Source organism: Pseudopipra pipra, unplaced genomic scaffold (assembly GCF_036250125.1).
Source record: "Pseudopipra pipra isolate bDixPip1 unplaced genomic scaffold, bDixPip1.hap1 HAP1_SCAFFOLD_331, whole genome shotgun sequence".
Classification (NCBI taxonomy): domain Eukaryota; kingdom Metazoa; phylum Chordata; class Aves; order Passeriformes; family Pipridae; genus Pseudopipra; species Pseudopipra pipra.
The window spans coordinates 1-25,321 of NW_026990810.1; the positions used below are offsets into that span (position 1 = coordinate 1).

At 52.8% G+C, this 25,321-nt stretch overlaps 3 long non-coding RNA genes across 3 annotated transcripts; all 3 read right to left on the minus strand.

The window, feature by feature from the left end:
* Positions 1–7,347: 7,347 nt before the first annotated feature.
* On the minus strand, positions 7,348–8,698 carry LOC135408325 (uncharacterized). Its single transcript, XR_010427501.1, has 2 exons — positions 8,385–8,698; positions 7,348–7,399 (listed from the first exon to the last, which is right to left on the minus strand). It is a non-coding gene; the product is annotated as an uncharacterized LOC135408325 (long non-coding RNA).
* Positions 8,699–15,480: 6,782 nt separating this feature from the next.
* On the minus strand, positions 15,481–18,186 carry LOC135408324 (uncharacterized). The gene is made up of 3 exons (XR_010427500.1): positions 17,938–18,186; positions 16,463–17,620; positions 15,481–16,045 (listed from the first exon to the last, which is right to left on the minus strand). It is a non-coding gene; the product is annotated as an uncharacterized LOC135408324 (long non-coding RNA).
* A 378-nt stretch (positions 18,187–18,564) lies between these two features.
* On the minus strand, positions 18,565–21,181 carry LOC135408323 (uncharacterized). Its single transcript, XR_010427499.1, has 3 exons — positions 21,073–21,181; positions 20,392–20,551; positions 18,565–18,897 (listed from the first exon to the last, which is right to left on the minus strand). It is a non-coding gene; the product is annotated as an uncharacterized LOC135408323 (long non-coding RNA).
* Positions 21,182–25,321: the final 4,140 nt, after the last annotated feature.

Genomic DNA, 25,321 nt, shown 5'->3' on the forward strand with positions numbered 1-25,321 from the left:
AAAAGATTCATTCTCTCTGGGACAGACTGCCCCACATTTTACTCCCAACATCTGCCTTACCTGTCCACATCTGACCAGCTCCTTTGTACCTACAGAGGGTCATTCTGCACCCCACACACACCTCAGGCTTATCTCAAACCTCTCCCCACCTGTCTGCCACCCAGTGCCTCATCTTTACCTCAACAGGTTCCTTCTCTTCCCAGCAGATTACCTGAACTTTAACACCCACAATTGTCTGTGTCTCTCACCACTCATCACCTCAGGTTACCTCAGTGTGTTCATTCCCTGCCCTGCAGAGAATGAACCTCCTTTTTAACCCCCAAACTTTCCCCTTCCAGCCCACTCCTGATTACCTCTTTTTGAACACAAGAGTCATTCTCTCCCCAGAGTCTTCCCTACTGCACACTCCTGATTGCCTCTTTTGGACCTCCAAATATTCATTCTCTGCCCTGCAGCTTTGCTCAAGTTTCACCCTCAGAAATTTCTCTGCCTCTCCCCTACTGACTGCCTCACTTTATTCCAAAATGTTCCTTCTCTCTGCTGCACATTGCCACAGATTTGACCCCCACAATTTTCCCTACAAGTCCACCACTGAGTACCTCATGTTCATCTCTCAATATTCATTCTCTACCATGCAGATTACCTCAGATATTTCCCTCCCAATTTTCCCTATGAGTCCACAACTGATTACCCCAGTTTACCTCAGGATGTACATTCTCTCTGCTCCACGTGACCTCAAATTTTACAAACAGAATTTTTCCCTACCTGCCCAACACTGACTGCCTCACTTCACACCAAGATATTCATTCTCTCTGCTACAGATTGCCCAGATTTTACTCCCAAAATTCTCCTTACCTACCCACATGTAATCAGCTCCTCTGTACAAATACATGTTCATTCTCTACCCTGTGGGCTACCCCAAGTTTACCCTAAAACACTCCCCAGCTGTCCACCACTGAGTACCTCATTTATCCTTCAAAATATTCACTCTCTGCCCTGGACGTTCCCTCAAGTTTTAACCCCAAAGGTTTCCCCCCCTCCTGCCCACCCCTGACTGCCTCAGTGTCCATCAGGAGGTACATCCTCTCTGCTACAGGTGACCTGAAATTTTACAAACACAAATTTTCCCGACCTGCCCACCACTCACTGCCTCACTTTACCTCTAAATGGTCCTTCTGTCCTCTACAGATGAGATCAAGTCTTACCCCCAACATTTCCCTTCCTCTACATCATCAATTATCTCTTCCTGACACCCCAAATTTCCATTCCATCCCTACACATTCCCTGAGTGTTTCCCTCCCAAGCATCCTTCCCTTCTTCCCTGTTTAATAACTCACACTCCAGCCCCAGGCTCTCCACTCCCCCCTCAGTGGGACCCCTCCAAAATGCCACCTCCCTCCCCTCTGCAGCACCTCACCTTTTCCTACACAAACAGTTGCTGGGTCCCCTCAAAATTACATTTCTGCAATCTAATGAATAACTCTTTCCAGTTTCCCAGGGAGAAGAACAGGAACTCACAGCCACCAAGGCCTGACAGTCCCCTGCAGCCAGAGCTCAGCACACAGCCAGAGAGGCAATTCCAGCATCTAAAAGAAAAAAAAGAAGAAAAAAGTGATTTATTTTGTTTTCAAGTTCCTTTAAGTTGTTCCAAGCAAAGCAAGCCTTGCTCTGGTTTCAGTTGGGTGAACAGGGAGCGCTGGGCACAGGGCACGTCATTAATGCCCAGGGGATGGGGCTTTGTGGGGGAGGGAAGAGCAGCTGATGGAGTTGCCCAGTCCAATTCCTGCCCCAGGCCTGACTGGCCCAGGACAAACCCTCTGGCAGGCAGTGGTTTTGTTCCCTCTCATGGTCAGTGCCCAGTGTGTCCCTGTGGGCAGTGCCAGGCTGGGGACAGGCACACGCAGCTGGCAGCACTCTCTGCTCCAAAGACACTTCTGGCCTCCTTGGCAAACTGCCTCTGACACTTGGTTTTCTTCAGGAGAAATTAAGGAATTGCTCATGGCAGTTTGGAGATGAAGTTATCCCAAAGGGAAGGAAAGAACAAATATTCCTGTCAGAGCCCTTGGGATCTGCTGGGCTGAATTGGGAAGGGCCCATTATCTGCAGAGCAAATACAGGACAACCCCAAACACAAAGCCCAGCCTGTTCAGTGGGGTGTGAAAGCACCACTGGGACAAACCTCCACTCTCCTGATTCTTTTCAGGGACTGCTCCAATCCAGCTCTGAAGCTGCCAAGCCCAAACTGTCCCCAGTGCTCTGGAACAACAGGATCTTCTCAGGGATGATGCATTGGAAGCACAGTCCCAGCAAACACTCCCAGACACACAGAGGCACAACTGGAGCTCATGGCTGGGGCTGGGAAGGGCTGCAAGGAGGACACAACTCCCAGGTAGGGGAGCCTCGGCAGCAACAGCAGCAAATTCCCAGCTTGGATGGCAAAGCAGAGAGACAAAGGCTGGCAATGCCCATGGCATTGGTAGCTTTCCCTTCTGCTCCCTGTGGGGCCACAGCCCGGGAGGAAATCTCCAAGGGGGACAGAAGACCTCAGGAGGCAACAAAAGACAGCAGCGTCTGTTGCCCTGGTCCTGTTCCAACTCAGCCTGCGGGCCCAAACCTTCCCCCTCCAGGGAAACACTGACCTTCCCGGTGTCAGGCTGGAACACAGCCCTCATTCTCACCTTCCACACGCTCCCAGGCTCACCCCAAATTCAGGACCAGGGGCCAAAGGCCCCTCGGGCCGGGGCTCTCTCTGTCTCTGCGGGCTCAGGGACTGCAGCCACCAGGGCCCTCCAGCACGGACAGCCTGGACCCAGAGCAGATCCCTGGGCATTAGCAGCGTCCTGGGCATCCCTGGAGACAGAAACCATCAGCCTCTGGGATAGCACTTCATTGCCAGCACACACAGCCTGCCAAATTTAGGGGGGCAGCTCTCGGACCACAAAGCCCAGTCTGACCCAGTTCTCCTGGGCACCAACACGGACTCCACAAACCCACCAGAATGAGAATGTTCTGCTGCTTTGACAAACTTCAGCCCAGCTTTGCAAACCTCAGTCCCTGCAGCTCCTGCTCTCCAGAGCCCCGTTCAGGGCTGGCTCCAGTTCCCTGGAGAACCTGCCCCAGCCCCACTCTGGGCCAGCCTGAGCAGAAGCCACTGGGCTGCACAAGGAAGAACCCTCCCCTGGCTGCTGCAGCTGGAGGGAGATCCAGCTCCCAATGGAATCCTGGCAACAGCCTCCCAGAGGGTCTCTCCACAGCCCTTGGCAGTGGCTCAGAATGGCAGCAGCTCCAGTGCCAGCTGGGTCCCTGCACGAGTCCTTGTCCCAGCCCTGCCACACGGACACACACGGGAGACACCCACGGGCACACAGGCCTTGCTTGCACAATTCCTCACCCACAGCTGAGGGAAAGCCACACAATAGTAAGAAATACCCTGGGCTGAAAGCACTCATCACTCCAGTCCATCAGGACTTGGAGGCAGTTGGGGAGGCAACAGACCCAAATTCTAATCCTACCTCTACATTTCTAACAGGTTCTCTTAGAAAGATCCTGGACAGGAACTCAGACAACAGAACCCAAACACTGCACAAGTAATAGCAGAAGGTTTGCCAGGAAGAACAGAAGTTCCTTGTTTTCCTTAACGCTCTGGGAGTGTAGGACCCAATCTTTGCAACCAAGGGACACCAGAGATGTGATTAATACTTAAACCTCTCCACCATGGTTCTGTCTCAGAGAACTGGGCCAGCCCTGAGCTACTCCCAGGTGCCTGCAGTGCTTTGGGGAGGGGCAGGACAATGTCCCACTTCTACTTGGAAACATTCCAGATGAGGAAAAGCCACTTCCCTTCTCTCTCTCTGACCCAGAACCAGAACAGTCCTGTGGGACAACACGGACTATGCACGGATGGCCCGAGTCAGTGGGGGGAAAAAAACCTAAACAAACCAAACCACCCCAAATTTCAAGATAAAAACAGGCTGCTTCCTTAATAGGAACACACCAAACTCATTGAAGCCAGAGAGAAAATTACAAACAAACAAACAAACAAAAGACCCAAAGAGATACTTTGCATTGATCATTCCGAAGGAAATTCTCCACAGATCAGAAGCAAGTACCAATACTTTGTCCTCTATTGAAAATTAATGACTTGAGGGGCTGGACATGTCCAGTGAGGGTTCAGGGCTCTGGTGGGTCCTTTATGGCTGATCCCGACCGGCCCAAGCCAAACCCAACCACCCCCATCCCTGCTCCATCCCAAACCTGGGGGCAACATTCAGACAGTTTGGAAACACTGCCCTTCCCTGCCACTCCATCCTTCCTTACACATCCAGTGCCCAGGGAGCAAATGCCAACAGCAGGAGGAGAGAAACGTGTCCCTCTGACTTACCCCACCCCACGGGCAGCACCAGGAGCCCCCAGCCCGGCCGGCGGGGCTGCAGCCTCTTGCCTTTGGCTGCTCCCAGCCCAGGGCACTTGGCAGAGCTGGGCTGGAGCAGGGCTTTGGCCTGGCCTGGAAGAGAGGAGAACAAGGCAATTAAGGGCACTGGGCAAGTCAAAGGCTCCTGCCCTTCACCCTTCTCTTCAATTGCTCACTAGAGAGTTTTAGCCATGAAAAATCCAGGGGGGACAACAAATAAAATGGGACCTTTTCCACCATTTTTATTCCTCTCTATTTCAGGCACTAAAAGGAGGCTCATCTTTCTTACTGCATTCCTTGCCCCACTTGAACAGAACCCTTTTCATTCCAAACCTCCCTTGGGAGTCAGTCAATCCTCTGCCATTGGACTTTGGACAAAGGAAGAGACACCTGGGACGATGGACCCCAGGAAATGAGGGAGAGAAACCTGACAGGGAAAGGATTCAAGGCACTCCAGAACTCAGAAATGTGTTCATGCCTTGCCAGCCCACCCCCATTCTGTGCCACCCACCTGAGCTGGGCAGGTGAGGCCAAGGCTCCCCTTCCTCCTGCCAATCATTGTCCCAGCACACGGATCCCTGTGCTGGGCAGCACTTGGAAAAACCTGGGAAAGGTAAAAGGAAAATGGCACTGTCTGTCAGAAAACATGTCTGTGAACAAACCTTCTGGACAAATGTAATCCCATCCCTCTGCTCCAATAAACCCAGGGCAGGCAGGTCTCTCCAGCCCAGGGAGAACAGGAAGGAGAACTGCAGGAACACAGGCAGGCACAGGCAGCTCTTGGCACTGATTCCCTGCAGACCTCTCTGCACTTGGGGCTCCTGGCACTTCATTTATAAAGAAGGGGGGGGCAGCAGCCCAGGAATGCCCCTCAAAAACACAGAGAGAGAACAGGAACAGAGGTTGTTCGGGAACAGGCTGTGTGCAGCAGGGATGGGAACTGTAAGGAGGGAGGCTGGAGGAAGGCAGGGGGTGAGCACGGGCCTGCCTTGGATGGATCCTTTTTCCCTTTGCTCAGGGGCCTCAGCTCCACCCTCTCTGAGAGCAGCAGGGAACTGCTGCAGGGGAAGAGTTCATTTAGGCACAAGCCAGTGATGCAGCCACTGGGGCAGGGCAAGAGGGGAGAGGAACTGACACAAAAATGACACAATCACCACTGAAAGGGACTTTATTGAGCTGCAACACAAACACATTCACAGCCCGCCAGGGCAAGAGGTGCCCACAGGACACCAACACAGCAGGTGGGCTTGAAGGAGCATCATCTACTCAAGTTATGGAGCCAGGGGCTGACAGTTGGGATCCATCCCAAAGATGCACTCAGGCATCAGGGCCAAGTCCTGCCCAGTCACTGCAGACAGTTCAGCCCCAGCAGCAGTGGCAATTTCTGCCTCTCCCTCCAACATTATTTGGGACCCAACAGCTCAAGGCTGTGGAATTTCAGCTTCATAAATGTTTTACAAAGTTGTACTTCCTGAGAACTGGTGCATTTTTGAGTATTCCTGACTCTTCCAGTGCTGCACTTGCCAGGATCCTTTGGGCTTGGTGTTTTGCTGACAGGCAGGGCACTCCAGGAAACAACTCCTCACCACTCATGGAATAACAGGAACAGCTGGAATCAGAGTGGGGAAAGGAATTCTGTTATCCTGATGATGTTGGGCTGCAGGACACAGGCAGCAGGTACCCAACAGTTGGACCAATACTCGCCTCGGGAGGATGATGCCAAACTGTGCCATCCCCTGCCCCAGCTGATCCCTTTGCTCTTTTGGCAGCACTTCCCAGAACAGCCCAGCAGGCAGAGCCCAGGGGACGGCCCTGCTGCTGTGACACTGGGGCTGGGACTGGCACCGCTCACACAGGGGGACAACGATGCCAGGGAGACCCCCCCGGACCCGGCACCGTAAGGGAAACTACAGCACTGCATGGCAACAGTGCTCCCAGCCCCTGGAATCACATCCATCCAATCCCACTGAGGGCACCAACAGCCGCCCGCACAATGAGCCCGACAGACCCCGGCCCTGCCAGAGAGTCCCCCCGGGCACAAAGGGACACTGACCCCTGGGCAAGGGCCATTTGCTTCCCACGTCACCTTGTCCTGGGGTCCTGGTTTGGAGCTGCTTTTCCATCTCCATCCAAATCAAACCAAGGCTCCCGACCCAGGCACCTTTTCCAGGGAACTTTCCAGGGAACAGCATCGCCCAGAGGGACCACAAGGGCTGTGAGGATGGCCAGGATCCACAGGTTCTGTAAGATATCAAGCTACAACATGGCAATATCATTCCCTCCACTAACATTTATTCACAGGAATATATTCCCATTTTCCTTGTCTGCATTTAATCACTAATTCCGTGATGGTGTCACTCGGGAGCCAAGTAGCCAAACCACTGCCAACTGACCCCAAATCCCTACAAACCTGACACTGCCCTAGTTCTTCCTGTTTCATTCCCACAGGTACAGTGTCTCACTCAGCTCATGGACTACTTTTGCCTCCCCCCTTTGTGACTTTAAACTCCCTCTGGCACGGGTTATAAGCTCCTGCTTTCCAAAAGTGCTTCCCACTGACAGATGTGGCTGACCCAGCAGTGAGCCATGCATGCTCCCTCTCTGCTCCCAGCACTTGCTCTGGGGCTTTTCCCCATTTCCCCAGTGATTTGTGCTCACTGTCCAGGGGATCTACACTTGTTGCTTCAACCACAGGGCCGGGGGCAACTCCCTCCCGAGGCCTCGCTCCTGCCCCGGCCCCTGCTCTGGCTCTGCCTTGGATCCACCATCTCCATTCCATGGGGCTGCCTTCCTGAGCAGGGCCTGGCCTGGGCATCCTGGAGGAGCTTTTTACCCAAGGCCTTAGGGGGATTTCAGGCCCTCTTATCATTTATTAAGTTTCCACTAAAGCCCAAGAACATACTCAGAGCCGCTTCTCCAACAGGGTCTATCTTGGGCTGGCTTCCAGTAACTTCCTATTCCCAAATCCTAAGGGCACTTCCTTCCTACCTGGAACAGTTCATTAGGATACATGCCCAGAATAAAGACAAGTGCCACAAGCATTCAAACACACAAGGTACCTTTATTACAGTGAGAATAATAATAATAATAAACTTAGCAAAGAGAATCAAAAGTTAAAAAAGGATACAAATGAACTGCCTTATTGTGTGGCATTAAAACAAATACTAAGAACAGCATTCAATACAGTATAATCTTAACTAGTAAAAAGGGAGTCAAAGGGATACCAAAAAGGATCATAACACAATCTTATGGATAACTATTAACACGATATTTGGTTAGTAATAGGGGAAATTAAGGGGAAAATATTATGAATACTAAATAAAGGGTATTAAAGGAACACTAAAGGATATTTAAAGTCTTCTTTCTCGATTGCCTCCTATCACTAACCTGTGCCCACCCCCCCAGCCAGGCAGGGCTGTCAGGATCTGCAGCAGCTGGTCGGTGCCCATCCCTTAGCGGGCGTCCCCGCGGAGCAACACAGGCTCGGTGGCAGGATGAGGATCGCTCAGCTCAGCAGTCCTGACAGCCCATTTGATCAGCTCCACATTACACCACGTAGGGCCAGGACGCAGTGTAAGGGGAGGCCTGAATGGCAGCCAAACACCGCCTGATCATTGCCTGGTGGCAACAGTCTGGGCCTGCCCTACTTGTAGGGCAAGGGGCCAGCCACCCCTGCCCACATCATCTTCCTCTCACCATCATCTTTCCCACCCCTAGATATGACCTCTCCCATGGTGTTTCAAGGGTAGATGTACCTACCTTGCAAGATGTAGCAGAACCAAGGAAGAACTCAGCTCTCATAACAGGGGATATCAGGCTGACTTGCTGAAAAGCACAATGGACCTTACAATTAGCTTGTGCCATCAAGTTACATTGTACCACACTCGAGCTGGTTTCACATCCTAATAGGATTTCTTTCTCACACCTCTATGCTCCATTGATCATCTAATTCAGGAGTCCCCCCTTACACGACCCTACTTCTGCCAGAGGCTCCAATTGGCATCATTAGCACTGGCAGGAACCTTCAGTTCCCCCTCTGCAGCTCGTATTGGCCACAGGTCTGGAGCCTGTTGAATTGCTCCCCGAGCTGTTTCCAACCCTCCCTGCTGCTCATTTCCCACTCAAACTCACACTTCTGCCCTAGGACTTTATGGCCCAGGCCAAGGATTGGTCCCAAAGGAGGACCTTGTTGTCACCAAAAGCCAAACCAACCAATAAACTGCTGGGCTTCCACCTTGCTCTGGGGGTGACCAAGCCTGAAGTCTCCTGCCTAGTCCTGGGCAATACTTCCGGGGGACCACAACACCTCTGAGATCCTAAAAATATCACAGGTTGGGCAGGTCTTGAATTTTGTCTGGATTAACTCCCCCCCTTCCTTTCCATGTGCTGCCCTACTCATTCTAATGGTGCTTGTACTCCCTGAACCATTCCCTCACCCATCCAACCATCCCTTGTGCCCTCTCTGACAAGGACAGTGGGTCCAGGTGTTCTGCCACGCTCCCAGGGCACAGGGTGGGACTGTGGAGCCACCCTCGAGGGGGGAAACGTGCCCTGCCTGCCCTGCCCAGGGAAAGGGAACTGCCCCCAGTGTTCCCCAGCACAAGGCACCCTTGGGAATATCCCCTGCAATGGGACACTCAGGGACAGCAACAAGCACTGCACGAGGCTGCTCTGGCACAGGACCAATTTTAAGCTCAGCTTTTCTCTGGACCACTGCACTTTGTTTCCCACCTCATCCTGCAGTCAGAACTTGCTGTCCTTGTAACTTTTTAGGGTGACCATAAATTACAGAGGCCTCTGCTCCAGCACCCACAAGGGCCTGAACCATCTGAAAAGATCCATTTTTCCAGGGAATTCAAAGCTCCACCTGAGGACCAGGGTCTTTTCTCACCCATCCTTGTGCTGCAGCTTGGCCTCCATCTCACTCTGCTTTCAGTTCTCTCCATGGTTGAACATTGGCAGCCCCGGCCCTGGGTGGAGCTCGGCATCCTGATCCCATCCCTCCTGGCCCCGGAACCGCTGACTCAGCAATGGGGGGCCCTCCATTGCCAAGGGCACAGTCCCGTCGGGGCTCACGGGGGGAGCAGGAGGTCGAAGGCTCCATCCCTGCTGCTACAACCTTCCAACACTACAGCCAACAGAGGGGCCTCTCCAGCCCTGCCTCCCAAGGCATCCTGAACTAACCCAGCCCAACTCCACAGGACAAACTGCTCCCTCTCTGCCCAGTCCAGTCTACTCTCAGCAATGCCTGAATCCATTGCAGGGACCTTGCTTTGAGCTCCCCAGGGCCGGGCACCCCGAGGATCTCCCCGAATAATCCTTTCGGTGCGCGCTGGAGTCCTCGGGGTGCCCCAACCCGGGGGGCACCAACAGCACTGTCCCTCCAGGGGGCCCAATTTGCTCCTAAAATGCAGGGGGATCTTGCCTGTGTCCCAGACTGGTCCGGGGATCTGAGGCCCTTCCCGAGAAAATCTCGGTGCCGGCGTGAAGGGCCAGAGATCCCTTGGAGCCACGGGAGAGCAGGCAGAGTCCCTCCTGGGGGGCCAATTTTCCTGCCTGAATTCAGCTCTTCAAAGAAGCCTCTGAGACTCAGCTGGTGAGTTTTAGAAGCCAGGCATTCCTTGCTTACAACACCCTGCCATGATCCCAGCCCCACGGGTGCCCTGGCAGTCAGCTCCCAAAGGGCACACCGAAGTGTCTCCACTGCAGCTGATGGGAGGGATCAGCATTACAGGAGGGTTCATTTTCCTTCCCTGCCTTCCTGTTCCACATTCAGGGCATTTTCCAACACTCATTACCATACACACCTACCCTTACAAGGTTTCCAAGGGGCTTCACTGAGGGCCTTCCCAGGTCTGCTCTGTCTGGAGCCCTCAAAGTCCTCAGTGCCTGCCTGAGGAACCTCAACACAACTCACCTGCTTACACAGCAACTTGGTGCTGCTTGGCTCATGCCTCACTTCCCTTCTTCCTTCTTTCTTCACCTCCCTTGCTTGGTCCCTTTCAATCCCTTGGCTCAGCTCTCTGCAGTTTCCAGGCTACCTCCCACTGCAAAAAGGATCAGCTCTTGTTACATCTCAACACTCAGATATCATTCCCCCTTTATTCTTGACACTGGGCCATCAGGCCAGTGTCTCATGATTTAAAGCATAGTTTGACTCCTCAGTGACAACAACAGCTACAGCCCTGAATCCTAACACAGGCTGAGACACAAACACGGATGGGAACTCTGAAGGATCCACTTTGTCCTGCTCACCAATCCAAAGGAGCTTTCTGAACTCAAGAATAACAGACCCCAGGTCCTTTTTCTGCAAATTTAGCTTCTATCAATGTGACCCACAAGACCTGGAAAGGCCCTTCCCACTTCACCTGCAGGGCTGGCAGTGCCACCACTGGACACAGACCCAGGGGCTGGGCAGGAACGGAGGGGCTGGGGCGTCCAATCCATCGGCCCAGGCGGCACCAGGAGTTCCTGGAGTTCCTGAGGGGAGAGCCTCAAGACAACAAAGGATTAGGAAGATCATTTTAAACTTCAATATGTATATCTCTTGGAAGATGGGGAGTTGGACAAAGCCTACTGGTGCAACAAGGACACACTCAAGGCTATTTAAAAGCACCTACCAGCACTCAAAAGCTGTCACTGTCCTTCTGTCAGGTGGAACTCAGCCAACTCTGTTTGCCAAGAGCCTCCAGGAGGATTTCCAGCTTTTGGGGCTCCCTTTTAACCATTTTTCCCATCACTGTAGCCGGGACTATCACCTGCCCTACAGGGGGAACAGCCCACAAAGTTCACTTGCAGGGATGCCATTAACTCAAAGTCCCTTCTCAGGGGGGTCACTGCACACCTTGGCCTTTGTTTGCCCTCCCCACCAAAGATGCTTCCAACAGTTCTGAGACATCTGGCAGACCCAGAGCTCTCCTCAGGGAATGCTTCAGCTGCTTAAAGGCTGCCCTTGCACCATCTAGCCAAGGCAGCAAATGCTTACAGGCTGTTGGAGAAGTTGGCAGAACAGTCTTACCACACATCCAGAGGGAGCAATCCAGAGTCCACCCCATCCCACCATTCCCAGCAAGGCAGTTCATGGGCTGTCTGGGGCTCAGGGAGGAGTCAGGGGGCTTCTTTTCTTCCTTCCTGCTTTCCAGATTTCCTCCTTCCAAAGCAAAGGTTTCTTGGCTTTCCTTGCTCAAGCAGATGCAGCAAAGGCCATCTTTGCAATCCAATACTGGAAACTACTCGAGGTTGTCACTTACAGGGGTTCTCTCAGGTCCTGCACTGATCAATCATCTTGGCCATTGGTTTCCTGGCAGGTTCTTGCATTCACCTCCTACAAGCAAACCAGGATGAGCAAATTTAGCTGTTACTGCAACCAATCCAGTCTGGCATTCTGATTTTAAAGGATACTGGCTTTGCCTTACCAGCAGAGATCCCACATCAGGGGTAATACCTACAGGTTCTGCCCTCTTCCACTCTCCTGCAATTCCACAGGCCCACACCACAGGAACAACTGCAGCTGCCACTTCAGTCAGGACCTTGCTGCTGACAGGAGTTATTCCCTGCACAACAAGAGCTGCTGCTTGGACACATTTAGTTTCAGCAATTACAGTTTCAATATCCCCAGTTTTCCATTTCATTTCTGCCTCAACTTTTCCACTCAATCTCTTCCTAGCAGAGGTTTGGGTGAGTTTGGCAAACAGACAAACTCAGGAATTCCCCAATGTTTTCCCAGTTTAACCCCTGTCACACCAATCACCTTAACACTGCCAGTCCTTCATTCTCCCTCTATTATGTTAAGGCCTGAGGAAGCTGGACCTGTGTCTGACCAGGACAAGTGCAAACCAAATGCTGGGGACTGGAACACACACCTGGCACTCCTGCAGCTCTTACCATTACATTCAAGAGAAAACAGCCAATTGGACCATCACTGCTCATTTCTTAATCCCAATCCCACACTGCTTTGGCACTTGGAGCACCACTTTTAGAACCCAATTACAGTCCATTAGAGAGCTCCATGTCTAGCAGGGACAGCTACCCCTGGGATACTCTCAGCAATGCCTGAATCCATGGCAGGGACCTTGCTTTGAGCTCCCCAGGGCCGGGCACCCCGAGGATCTCCCCGAATAATCCTTTCGGTGCGCGCTGGAGTCCTCGGGGTGCCCCAACCCGGGGGGCACCAACAGCACTGTCCCTCCAGGGGGCCAATTTGGTCTCAAGCTTGCCATGGACAGCCCAAAAGGCATTTCAAGAGGCCTTCTTTGGAACCCCCCAACGGGTACAGGGGGGAAGCCACAAGAAGGCCTCATTTCTAAAGGCAGGGGGATCTTGCCTGTGTCCCAGACTGGTCCGGGGATCTGAGGCCCTTCCCGAGAAAATCTCGGTGCCGGCGTGAAGGGCCAGAGATCCCTTGGAGCCACGGGAGAGCAGGCAGAGTCCCTCCTGGGGGGCCAATTTTCCTGCCTGAATTCAGCTCTTCAAAGAAGCCTCTGAGACTCAGCTGGTGAGTTTTAGAAGCCAGGCATTCCTTGCTTACAACACCCTGCCATGATCCCAGCCCCACGGGGGTCCTGGCAATCAGCTCCCAAAGGGCACACACAGCTATCTCTACTGCAGCTGATGGGAGGGATCAGCATTACAGGAGGGTTCATTTTGCTTCCCTGCATTCCTGTTCCACAGTCAGGACATTTTCCAACACTTATTACCACACACACCTACCCTTAGAAGGTTTCCAAGGGGCTTCACTGAGGGCCTTCCCAGGTCTGCTCTGTCTGGAGCCCTCAAAGTCCTCAGTGCCTGCCTTAGGAACCTCAACACAACTCACCTGCTGACACAGCAACTTGCTGCTGCTTGGCTCATGCCTCAGTTCCCTTCTTCTTTCTTCACCTCCCTTGCTTGGTCCCTTTCAATCCCTTGGCTCAGCTCTCTGCAGTTTCCAGGCTACATCCCACTGCAAAAAGGATCAGCTCTTGTTACATCTCAACATGCACATATCATTCCCACTTTACCCTAAGGATCCACTTTGTTCTGCTCACCAATCAAAAGGAGCTTTCCGAACTCAAGAATAACAGACCCCAGGTCCTTTTTCTGCAACTTCAGCTGCTATAAATGTGACCCACAAGACCTGGAAAGGCCCTTCCCACTTCACCTGCAGGGCTGGCAGTGCCACCACTGGACACGGACCCAGTGGCTGGGCAGGAACGGAGGGGCTGGGGCGTCCAATCCATCGGCCCAGGCGGCACCAGGAGTTCCTGGAGTTCCTGAGGGGAGAGCCTCAAGACAACAAAGGATTAGGAAGATCACTTTTTCCTTTCATAGGTCTTTCTCCTGGAATATGGGGAGTTGGACAAGGCCTACTGGTGCAACAAGGACACACTCAAGGCTATCTATTCAAAGGATCTACCAGCACTCAAAAGCTATCACTGTCCTTCTGTCAGGGGGAACTCAGCAAACTCTGTTTGCCAAGAGCCTCCTGGAGGATTTCCAGCTTTTTGGGCTCTCTTTTAACCATTTTTCCCATCACTGTAGCTGGGACTATCACCTGCCCTACAGGGGGAACAGCCCACAAAGTTCACTCGCAGGGATGCCATTAACTCAAAGTCCCTTCTCAGGGGGGTCACGGCACACCTTGGCCTTTGTTTGCCCTCCCCACCAAAGATGCTTCCAACAGTTCTGAGACATCTGGCAGACCCAGAGCTCTCCTCAGGGAATGCTTCAGCTGCTTAAAGGCTGCCCTTGCACCATCTAGCCAAGGCAGCAAATGCTTACAGGCTGTTCTTAAAAGCTGGTATAAAAGTCTTACCACACATCCAGAGAGAGCAATCCAGAGTCCAGCCTGTCCCACCATTCCCAGCAAGGCAGTTCATGGGCTGTCTGGGGCTCAGGAGGAGTCAGGGGGCTTCTTTTCTTCCTTCCTGCTTTTCAGGTTTTTCTCCTTCAAAAGCAAAGGCTTCTTGGCTTTCCTTGCTCAAGCAGATGCAGCAAAGGCCATCTTTGCAATCCAATACTGGAAACTGCTTGAGGTTGTCATTTAAGGTGGTTTTCTCAGGTCCTGCACTAATCAATCATCCTGGCCATTGGTTTCTTGGCAGGTTCTTGCATTCACATCCTACAAACAAACCAGGATGAGCAAATTTAGCTGTTACTGCAACCAATCCAGTCTGGCATTCTGATTTTAAAGGATACTGGGTTTGCCTTACCCATATAGATCCCACATTAGGAGTAATACCTACAGGTTCTGCCCTCTTCCACTCTCCTGCAATTCCACAGGCCCACACCACAGGAACAACTGCAGCTGCCACTTCAGTCGGGACCTTGCTGCTGACAGGAGTTATTCCCTGCACAACAAGAGCTGCTGCTTGGACACATTTAGTTTCAGCAATTACAGTTTCAATATCCCCAGTTTTCCATTTCATTTCTGCCTCAACTTTTCCACTCAATCTCTTCCTAGCACAGGTTTGGGTGAGTTTGGCAAACAGACAAACTCAGGAATTCCCCAATGTTTTCCCAGTTTAACCCCTGTCACACCAATCACCTTAACACTGCCAGTCCTTCATTCTCCCTCTACTGGGTTAAGGACTGAGGAAGTTGGACCTGTGTCTGACCAGGACATGTGCAAACCAAATGCTGGGGACTGGAACACACACCTGGCACTCCTGCAGCTCTTACCATTATATTCAAGAGAAAATAGTCAATTGTACCATCACTGCTCATTTCTTCTGTGCCACAGCAACATCATTCCAGGCCTCTCACTGCCTACCCTATGCTTCTCCCAGCAGCTCCAGTGGCACCAAAACTTGTCCTGAAAGCACAAAGGCTCCTCTTGGGAGGACCATGACCCACCCAGACTGTAGCACTGGAATTCCATCTCCTGGACAAGCTGGGAGAAGCAGGGAAGAAAAACAAGGACCTTACAGGTCAATTGGGGGCACCTCTTCATCCAACAGCAGCTCCAAGAAAGGTACTGAGTCAACACCTCACCAAAAACACAGGAAAACAACTGCCAACACCTTGAAAATCACTTCAGTGTTCAACTGATAAAGCAACACTGAAGAAAAGCTTTTCAGACACTTGGCAAGACTCCATCCCACTTTAACCAGTGTGTGGGACTCGTTCCCAGCCTCCTGAGGTTCATTTCCCACCTCACTCAGGGCTGCAGTACACCTGGTTCTACACACACACAGGGAGTTGCTGCTGTTCCTGCATTCCAGTCTCCTGGTTCCCCTTGCAACTCCTCCAGCTGTTTGCCCAGCTCTCCAGTGCCCATTCCTTTGCCCACTGCACTTGTTCACAGCCCCAGGGCTCCCAGGGCCACCCTGGGCTCTCCCCTGCCCTGACACTCAGGGCCCTTTCCCAGCCCCGACTCCATCCAGCACTGACCCAGCTGCTGCACCTGCAATTCTCCTGCTCCTGCCCTCCCTCTGCCTGCAAAACACCCCTGCCAGCTCCTGCACCCCACCTCTTACCTCCCAGCAAAGCAGAGCTGCATCCTCCTGCATCCTCCAGCTGGATGCTGCTGGCTCTGGGCAGCTCCCACCCTTCAGCAGGGGATGCCAAAGGCAGCTCTGGGGACTGGCCCGAGGGCAGGGACACCCACTCTGGCTCACACCAACACTCAGCCAGCTCAGGCCTGGGCTCTTCTGCCTGCAGGGCAACAAACAGCCAAGCAGGGACACTGGGACACTCCAAGGAAACAGGCAAAACAAACTCAGCAGCCTGGCACACCACAGCCCCCAGACCTGCCCAGGCTCCAGCTGCTGCACAGACCTGTGGCCACACAGGACCCAAACCCACCCCCAGCACAGACAACCCTGGGCAGGTCAAGCTGCTCATTCCCAAACACAACCAAACATCCATCCCACTGTCTGCCAGCCCCTGCTCCCAGCAATCCATCATCTTTCCCATTTCCTTTCTTTACAGGTCCTTCCATTCACATTCTACTATCAAACCATGATCAGCAAATTTAGCTGTTAATAAAACCAATCCAGCTTGGCTTCCTAATTTTGAAGGATACTGGGTTTGCCTTACCAGGAGAGACTCTGCCTTAGGGGTAAAACTTACAGGTTCTGTCCTTGTCCATTTTCTTGGAATTCCACTGGCCCACACCACAGGAACAACTGCAGCTGCCACTTCAGTCGGGACCTTGCTGCTGACAGGAGTTATTATCCCTCTGTAAACACCAAACTGCTTCAATACAAACAATCCAGTGGACACTACAACTCCTTGGCACTTTCAGTGTAACCAGTGCAAGTCAGTTGCTAAGTTACAAAAGCTTTTCTTCTCAAGTTGTAATTAATTAAGATATCAAAACAACAACAACTGTGAGATAAGAGATCCCCCCCAATGGTTCTACTTTTAGGGAAACAAAAACCCAAACCCCCATCCCCAGTACTGCAATAGCTCAGGCTCCCAGAAAGGCCCAGGGGCTGGGCTGGGGCTTTTGGCTGCCCTGGAGCACAGGCAGGAACACAATGTCACCACCCCACGGGCACAGCTGAGAACCCAAAGAGCAGCCACACCAGCAGCTCCTGCCAGCCCTGCTGGGCTGGGCCTTGGGGAGGAAGGGCACTGACCTTTCTTCCTGCCTAGGAGCAAAGAGCCTCCTTGCTGAGCACTTCTCCTGCCAAGGGCATCAGCTCAGATGGGAAGTTCACCAAGTGCAACTTCTTGCACTGAGCAAGATTCCTCTTCCCTGGACAATCTCTTTCCAGCTGAACTCAGAAGTACACACAAAAGTTCAGGTGTTACCTAAAATTTCATACAAGAACCTCTGAGACTCAATTGATGAGTTTTAGAAGCCAGGCAATCTTTTATTCCTACGCTCTTGAATCATTCCAGCCCACTACGAGTCCTGGCAATAAGCTCCCAAAGGGCACACAGAGCTATCTCCACTGCAGCTGATATGGCAGCATTACAGGAGGATTCATTTTCCTTCCCTGCATTCCTGTTCCACATACAGGACATTTTCCAACACTCATTACCATACACACCTACCCTTAGAAGGTTTCCAAGGGGCTTCACTGAGGGCCTTCCCAGGTCTGCTCTGTCTGGAGCCCTCAAAGTCCTCAGTGCCTGCCTTAGGAACCTCAACACAACTCACCTGTTTACACAGCAACTTGGTGCTGCTTGCCTGCTGCCTCACTTCCCTTCTTAACCTCCCTTGGTTGGTCCCTTTCAATCCCTTGGCTCAGCTCTGTGCATTTTCCAGGTTACATCCCACTGCAAAAAGGATCAGCTCTTGTTACATCTCAACACTCAGATATCATTCCCCCTTTATTCTTGACACTTCTCCACTAGGCCAATGTCTCATTATTTAAAGCAGAGTTTGACTCCTCAGTGACAACAACAGCTACAGCCCTGAATCCTAACACAGGCTGAGACACAAACACGGATGGGAACTCTGAAGGATCCACTTTGTCCTGCTCACCAATCCAAAGGAGCTTTCTGAACTCAAGAAGAGACCCAACATCCTTTTTCTGCAACTTTGGCTACTATAAATGGATCCATAAGACCTGCAAAGGCCCTTCCCACTTCACCTGCAGGGCTGGCAGTGCCACCACTGGACACGGACCCAGTGGCTGGGCAGGAACGGAGGGGCTGGGGCGTCCAATCCATCGGCCCAGGCGGCACCAGGAGTTCCTGGAGTTCCTGCAGGGGAGAGCCTCAAGACAACAAAGGATTATGGAGATCATTTTAAACTTCAATAGGCATATCTCCTGGAATATGGGGACTTTGGCAAGGCCTACTGGGGCAACAAGGACACACTCAAGGCTATCTATTAAAAGCATCTACCAGCACTCAAAAGCTATCACTATCCTTCTGTCAGGGGGAACTCAGCAAACTCTGTTGGCCAAGAGCCACCAGGAGCATTTCCAGCTTTTTGGGCTCTCTTTTAACCATTTCTCCCATCACTGTAGCTGGGACTATCACCTGCCCTACAGGGGGAACAGCCCACAAAGGTCACTTGCAGGGATGCCATTAACTCAAAGTCCCTTCTCAGGGGGGTCACTGCACACCTTGGCCTTTGTTTGCCCTCCCCACCAAACATGATTCCAACAGTTCTCAGAGGTCTGGCAGACCCAGAGCTCTCCTCAGGGAATGCTTCAGCTGCTTAAAGGCTGCCCTTGCACCATCTAGCCAAGGCAGCAAATGCTTACAGGCTGTTGGAGAAGTTGGCAGAACAGTCTTACCACACATCCAGAGGGAGCAATCCAGAGTCCACCCCGTCCTATCATTCCCAGGAAGGCAGTTCATGGGCTGTCTGGGGCTCAGGAGGAGTCAGGGGGCTTCTTTTCTTCCTTCCGGCTTTCTGGATTTTCTCCTGCCAAAGCAAAGGTTTCTTGGCTTTCCTTGCTCAAGGAGATGCAGCAAAGGCCATCTTTGCAATCCAATATTGGAAACTGCTCGAGGTTGTCATTCAAGGTGGTTCTCTCAGGTCCTGCACTCATCAATCATCTTGGACATTGGTTTTCTTGGCAGGTTCTTGCATTCACATCCTACAAGCAAACCAGGATGAGCCAATTTAAGTGTTACTGCAACCAATCCAGTCTGGCATTCTGATTTTAAAGGATACTGGCTTTGCCTTACCAGGAGAGATCCCACATTAGGGGTAATACCTACAGGTTCTGCCCTCTCCCACTCTCCTGCAATTCCACTGGCCCACACCACAGGAACAACTGCAGCTGCCACTTCAGTCAGGACCTTGCTGCTGACAGGAGTTATTCCCTGCACAACAAGAGCTGCTGCTTGGACACATTTAGTTCCAGCAATTACAGTTTCAACAACCCCAGTTTTCCATTTCATTTCTGCCTCAACTTTTCCAGTCCATCTCTTCCTAGCACAGGTTTGGGTGAGTTTGGCAAATAGGGAAACTGAGGAATTCCCCAATGTTTTCCCAGTTTCACCCCTGTCACACCCATCACCTTAACACTGCCAGTCCTTAATTCTCCCTCTACTGGGTTAAGGACTGAGGAAGTTGGACCTGTGTCTGACCAGGACATGTGCAAACCAAATGCTGGGGACTGGAACACACACCTGGCACTCCTGCAGCTCTTACCATTACATTCCAGAGAAAACAGCCAATTGGACCCTCACTGCTCATTTCTTAATCCCAATCCCACACTGCTTTGGCACTTGGAGCACCACTTTTAGAACCCAATTACAGCCCATTAGAGAGCTCCATGTCTAGCAGGGACAGCTACCCCTGGGATACTCTCAGGAATGCCTGAATCCATGGCAGGGACCTTGCTTTGAGCTCCCCAGGGCCGGGCACCCCGAGGATCTCCCCGAATAATCCTTTCGGTGCGCGCTGGAGTCCTCGGGGTGCCCCAACCCGGGGGGCACCAACAGCACTGTCCCTCCAGGGGGCCAATTTGGTCTCAAGCTTGCCATGGACAGCCCAAAAGGCATTTCAAGAGGCCTTCTTTGGAACCCACCAATGGGTACGGGCAGGAAGCCACAAGAAGGTCTCATTTCTAAAGGCAGGGGGATCTTGCCTGTGTCCCAGACTGGTCCGGGGATCTGAGGCCCTTCCCAAGAAAATCTCGGTGCCGGCATGAAGGGCCAGAGATCCCTTGGAGCCACGGGAAAGCAGGCACAGAGTCCCTCCTGGGGGGGCAATTTTCCTGTCTGAAATCAGCTCTTCAAAGAAACTTCTAAGACTCAGCTGGTGAGTTTTAGAAGCCAGGCATTCCTACACACTGTGAGATATTTTAAAAGCTTATTGAGTGAAAAAACAAAGCTTTTATCAGTGACATCTGATCTCAAACAGTCAGCTCCTTTCTCCTTTCAGTACAAAATTATTTTCATGGAATCATTTAATAGGAAGTGCCCAGGAACCCCAGACTGTGCTTTCCAGAACAGAAAATAAACAGAGGGAAGGAGCTTTGCACAAGTGTAACATACTCCAGAACACACCTGACTTTAGTTTTACTCTGTAGGTTCAAATATAGCAGAAGATGAAAACTCCAGCAGGAGAGCTGGCACATTACCCATGGTACCCTGAAAGTCCACCTTAAGAGACCTGGAGAAAAATCGCAGTTCTGCGAGTCCCTTTTGCCTGCAGATGGCTGGGGATCCTCTCCATCCACCTCGTGCTCTCCCAACAGCAGAAAGGGGAACCTCAGGGACATGGTGGCACTCGACATCCTGCTGAGAGAGCAAGGAAACCTTTAGCATAAAGGGGAGTTGGAATCTAAAACTTCCTTTCCTGGGAGCTTTGTGAAGCCTGCAACCAAGAGGGGGAAAATTTGCAACTCCTTTGGTGCAGGTGTCAACAGAGGCCAACAGAGCTTTCACCTTTTTCAGACAACTGTGCCCCTTTTGGCTCCCTGGCAGCTCCAATGGCACCAGAACCCCCTTCCTGCACACCCACGGGTGTCACACACAGGCACCCACACACCTTTGCTCCAGCCCACACGTGGCCAACATTTCCTCACCCTGGACATCCCACAGGCAGTATTTTTGCTAGAGAGCACAGCAACCCCCCTGTCCTCACAAACTGCCTCCCTGAAAAAAGGAATAATTTCTCCTGGACACTCCTCCCACAGTCAAGGTCTTTTCACATGTGCTCAGGGTCCCTCCCAGCTTCTGCCTGTCCTTGCATTTAAAGGCATGGGCATGTTTCAACAGCAAACCCAGCTCCTCACTGGCAGTATAAGCCCTGCTCTTACCTGGACAGACTCCCGGGCTCGGCACAGCTGTGGCTCATGGAGCTGCTTCCCAAGGCCCTTCTCTCTCCCAGCAGGAAGCACAACTCGCCTCCACTCCCCAGCACCAGGGGAAACCAGAGCCAGGCTGGAAACTGACACAGAACGAGCAAAAAGCATTAATGCAGCACCAAAAAAACAAGTTAAAGCAGTCTTTGCCTCGTAACCCTGCACGGGGAAAGGCTTTGGGATTCCGAGGCAATCCCTGAGACGCCCAGAGAGCAACAGCCCCGCAGCCCTGCCACGGCTCCCCCGGGGTCACCCGGCAGGGAAGGGGCTTACCCGGCCCCCGCTGCCCAGCACAAGGCGCCCCTAAACGCCCCCCGGCTCCCCCGCTCCATAACCCAGCGGCCAAGGCGCTCTCCCCTCCGCAGCCCGGGCACCAGCGGGGCACCACCCTCAGCCCTCACACACAACCGACCGCACCCGCCCCGCCGGCCCTTTATACCGCGGGCCGCCAGCGCTGCCCAATCAGCGCTCGAGCGCCGCCGCCCAATCCCAGCCCGCCTGGCCCTGCGGCCCCGCCCCGCCCGCTCAGCTGAGGGAGATCGGGAACTGGGGACAGGAACCTGCTGCTGGGGGAGACAGCCTGGAGATGGAATTGCACACGGGCACCTGAAGCCCAGGCGATTTGCTTGCCTTGGCAAGGCCCTGTCACAGGAAATCTTGCTCCCTGTCACAGGAAATCTCTGTTTCCCTGCCCATCCCTGGAGACAGGTGGCCCCTAAAATCCCCGGCAATCAGGAAGCACAGGCTGGAGGAGCTGGCAGGACCCAGTGGCTGTGTGCGCTGTGTGACACCGTGTCCTGCAGCCCCACGGACCTGCACAGCAGGGACAGGTCCTGGCAGCGTTTCAGTGCCGAGGCCAAAGCTGGGGCTCAGGGACAGCTGGGGCACGTGGCAGCTCTGGGAATCTCTGCCATGGATGGCTGGGCATTCCAGGACTGCCTGCTGGGCAAAGGAGCTTCTCTGCAGACTGTGGAACCAACAGGTCTCATGGACTGTAAGAAGCCAGAACTGCTGCAGGACTGGAGAGGAATCTGGGTCAGAAGAGACAGTTCAAGGTCTCTAAGTCTGACCTCCTGCTCAGGCCACAGTCACCAATGGGATCGCACCGGGCTGCTCAGGGAGGGATCCAGTCATGGTTTGAAACATTCCACGGATGGGGATACAACAACCTCCCCAGGCAACCCGTTCCATGAGCGACTGTCCTGACAAAATACCTCCCCTCCTATGTGGTTGGCAGCAACAGCTGGGCTGGCAGGAGCAGAACCTCCCTGCTGGGCCATTCCCCAGCAGCCCAAGTGCCCTGCACAGGGCTTGGTGCGGAGGCCTGGGCAGCTCGTTCCTCCAGCTGGGCATTTTAGGAGCTGCCCTTGCCCCGTCACTGCCAAGTCCCTCTGGCAGTGGTGCAGCTCCTCAGCTGGAGTGCCTCTGAGGGACCCCCGGCCACGTTTCCCAGCAGCTGAAGGAAGGGAGGGTCACCCCCCAAGCTGGGCTGCCTTTCTCTCGCTGCCTTTTCCCCACCTTTACACCGCAGTGACAAGAGCTGCACTTTCCCAGGGAACGGGGCAGTGACAGGGCAGAGCAGCAGGCAGGAACCCCCTTCTTTTCTGCAGGCCAGTGACTAACTGTGTGTGAAGGGACAGCGACTCTGGTACCAACTCCACCTCCCACTTCTTGTCACAGATCGATCTGAGGCACTTGTCAGGTCAATACCTGCTCTTTTCAGGAGCATCAGGCTTTTGTTCAGTGTCCTCATTGTAGCCCATGAATCCCTCTAGGTGTTAAATCAGCCTCTCTGTCCTGATTCTTCTCATGAAGAATTAGCATTTAATGAGATATACAAATTATCCTGAGAGGGTCTATGTTACAAGCTCAGTTTGGCAGTGTTGCTATCCTGGAAAGTGTGGAACAGTGACTGTCAGTTCTCCTCATGCTGCTCTTAAACACCATCCCTACATTCCCAGGAGAACTCTGGAGGGAGAGACAGAGAGTTTAGAACATGAAACCTTGGCATTGCAATTGTTATTTCTAAGGATGTGTTTCTATCTGATACAGTTGTTGGGGTGATTACTCTGGAGAGTGTTTTGTACCTCAGGCAGTAAGTCTGGTGTATCAGCCTCCTCGTGAGCAGGAACCAGCAGGTTCCCCAAAGGAATGTTCTGTCAGACTCTGTCAAACACAGCACGGAGGTGAGCAGGAGTGGTGCTTGTGCACAGCTGAAGTGAAGCACCCTTGGATTCGAACTGCTCTGGGAGATCTTTGTTGAGATGGGTATTTCTGCACAGCTTCTTGTGACATGTTGAATTTAGAGATAAGCTGATAAAGGCAGTGACACTGTTCTGTCGTCACTGAGCTTTTGAGGATTTCAAACCCCTTCCTCTTAAGTCCAGGGGCTCGTTCCCGGGGGTCCGTGCTCGGGGGTTTGTTCCCGGGGCTCGTTGCCGGGTCCCGCCCGTGCCCGCTGCGGGTCCTGGCCGGTGCCGCCTCTCGCCCAGCAGGCGGAGTGGGGGCCCCGCGGCGGGAGGACCGAGGTGGGATTGGGGCTGGGACCCCCCCAGGGAACGGGACACGGTCCCGCTGGGGCCGGGGGAGCCGGGGCTGTGCCTTGGTACGGGAGAGCGGTGACCCCGGTGGGTACGGCCGGGACTGCAGCCCCGGGGCGCGACCCAAAAGCGGGGGATGGACCCCAAAGCACGGCTGGGATGCGAGAGTGTGTCGTGGGTGGCCATAACCACTTGTCCCTCCCGCAGTCCTCGGCCCTGTCGGTCAAGTCCTGCAGTGCGGACTCGCCGTTCCCGGTAGCCGGAGAGGGCTCCCATCCCCGGGCAGCCCCAACGCCCCTAAATCCCGCAGCTCCTGCTCCCGATCCCGGGGTGCCGGGTCTCCTCGTCCCGCCCCTGCCGCAGGTATCTGTACGAGTACGCCAGCAGCTACAGCCAGGCGCCTCTGCCTGTGCTCCTGGGCTCCACCAGGACCTTCCTCTCCATGGTCTCCACCTGCTGCATCTCCCCTGCACCCACCGCCTGCTTCCTGAAGGAGGTGACACCCCTGGCACCAGTGGGCTCATCTCCATGCTGCTCCTTGGCAATCCAGGCGAACCAATGACGCCTGCTTCCAAATTGCCAGCCACTCCCCCATACCACCACAGTGATCCTCAGATCTCAATTCAGTCAGACAAGACTCGACACATAAGGAGTGAAAATGGACATGAACTCTCCCATAAATGCATAAAGCTACTTTATTTTCAGTATACATTTCATTTTGAAAAATATAAATGCTAAAGTATCTCATCATCTTCATCTTTTGATTCCATAAAAGTCACAATAGAAAGCTTCATAAAACTGTGAAATAATATAATGTTATAAGGAATTTCATGGTTTATATTACTGGAAAAAAAAATCACTTTAATAATATTTGAAACGTTTTCAGCTTTTTTCCTTTTTGTTCCACCATCCTGATCCACTTCATTTCATCCCAAGTTTTCATTCTCTCCTCCAAAGCAAATACAGACTTAGGAGAATTAAAAACAATAATAAAAGTAGCTGAAAGTGCTGTTGATTCAAAATAAAAATACAAATACAAAGGTGTATCAGCAGGCCAGAGGCTGGTGGCCACCGTGTTCCCGGAGCTGGGACAAAGCTGGCTGTGGCTGGTGGCCGTCAGGGGTCCCACCGGGAGCTGGGACCTTGGATTTGTGAGGGGTAGGTCGTTGTTGATGGCCAACTCTGATCTCAGAGGGCTTTGGGTCAGCCTCCACACCTATTCCCTGAAGCGCCCACCCAGGCTTTTCCTACGAAATACCCAATTTGGATTGAGCTGCGCCTCTTCAGGCCTTTTCCCATGTCTCTCCAGCCTTTTCAGAGCAGGTTTCAGCTGCGTTCCTGTGACACACAACACAGCTTTCATGGAAACGGAAGCAAAGACCCCGTGAGAGTGAGCGGGGGATGTACGGAGGTGACGGCTCCTTCGTGGGAACAGATGCTAAAATTTGGCATTTAAGGACTCAGCACAATCAGAAAATCCTCTCGACTTCACCAACAGGAACTTTGGTTTCACAAGCACCAAGCGGCAGCACGTGCCCTTCCTCTGCAGTGGGGTTGTATCCATCAGGGAATTCACCTGGACAGCTCGAGGATTCTTTCGTCTTATTTCAATTTTCAGACGAAGATTTTAGTGTGTTCCCTCATGTCCTCAACGGCCTGGTCCA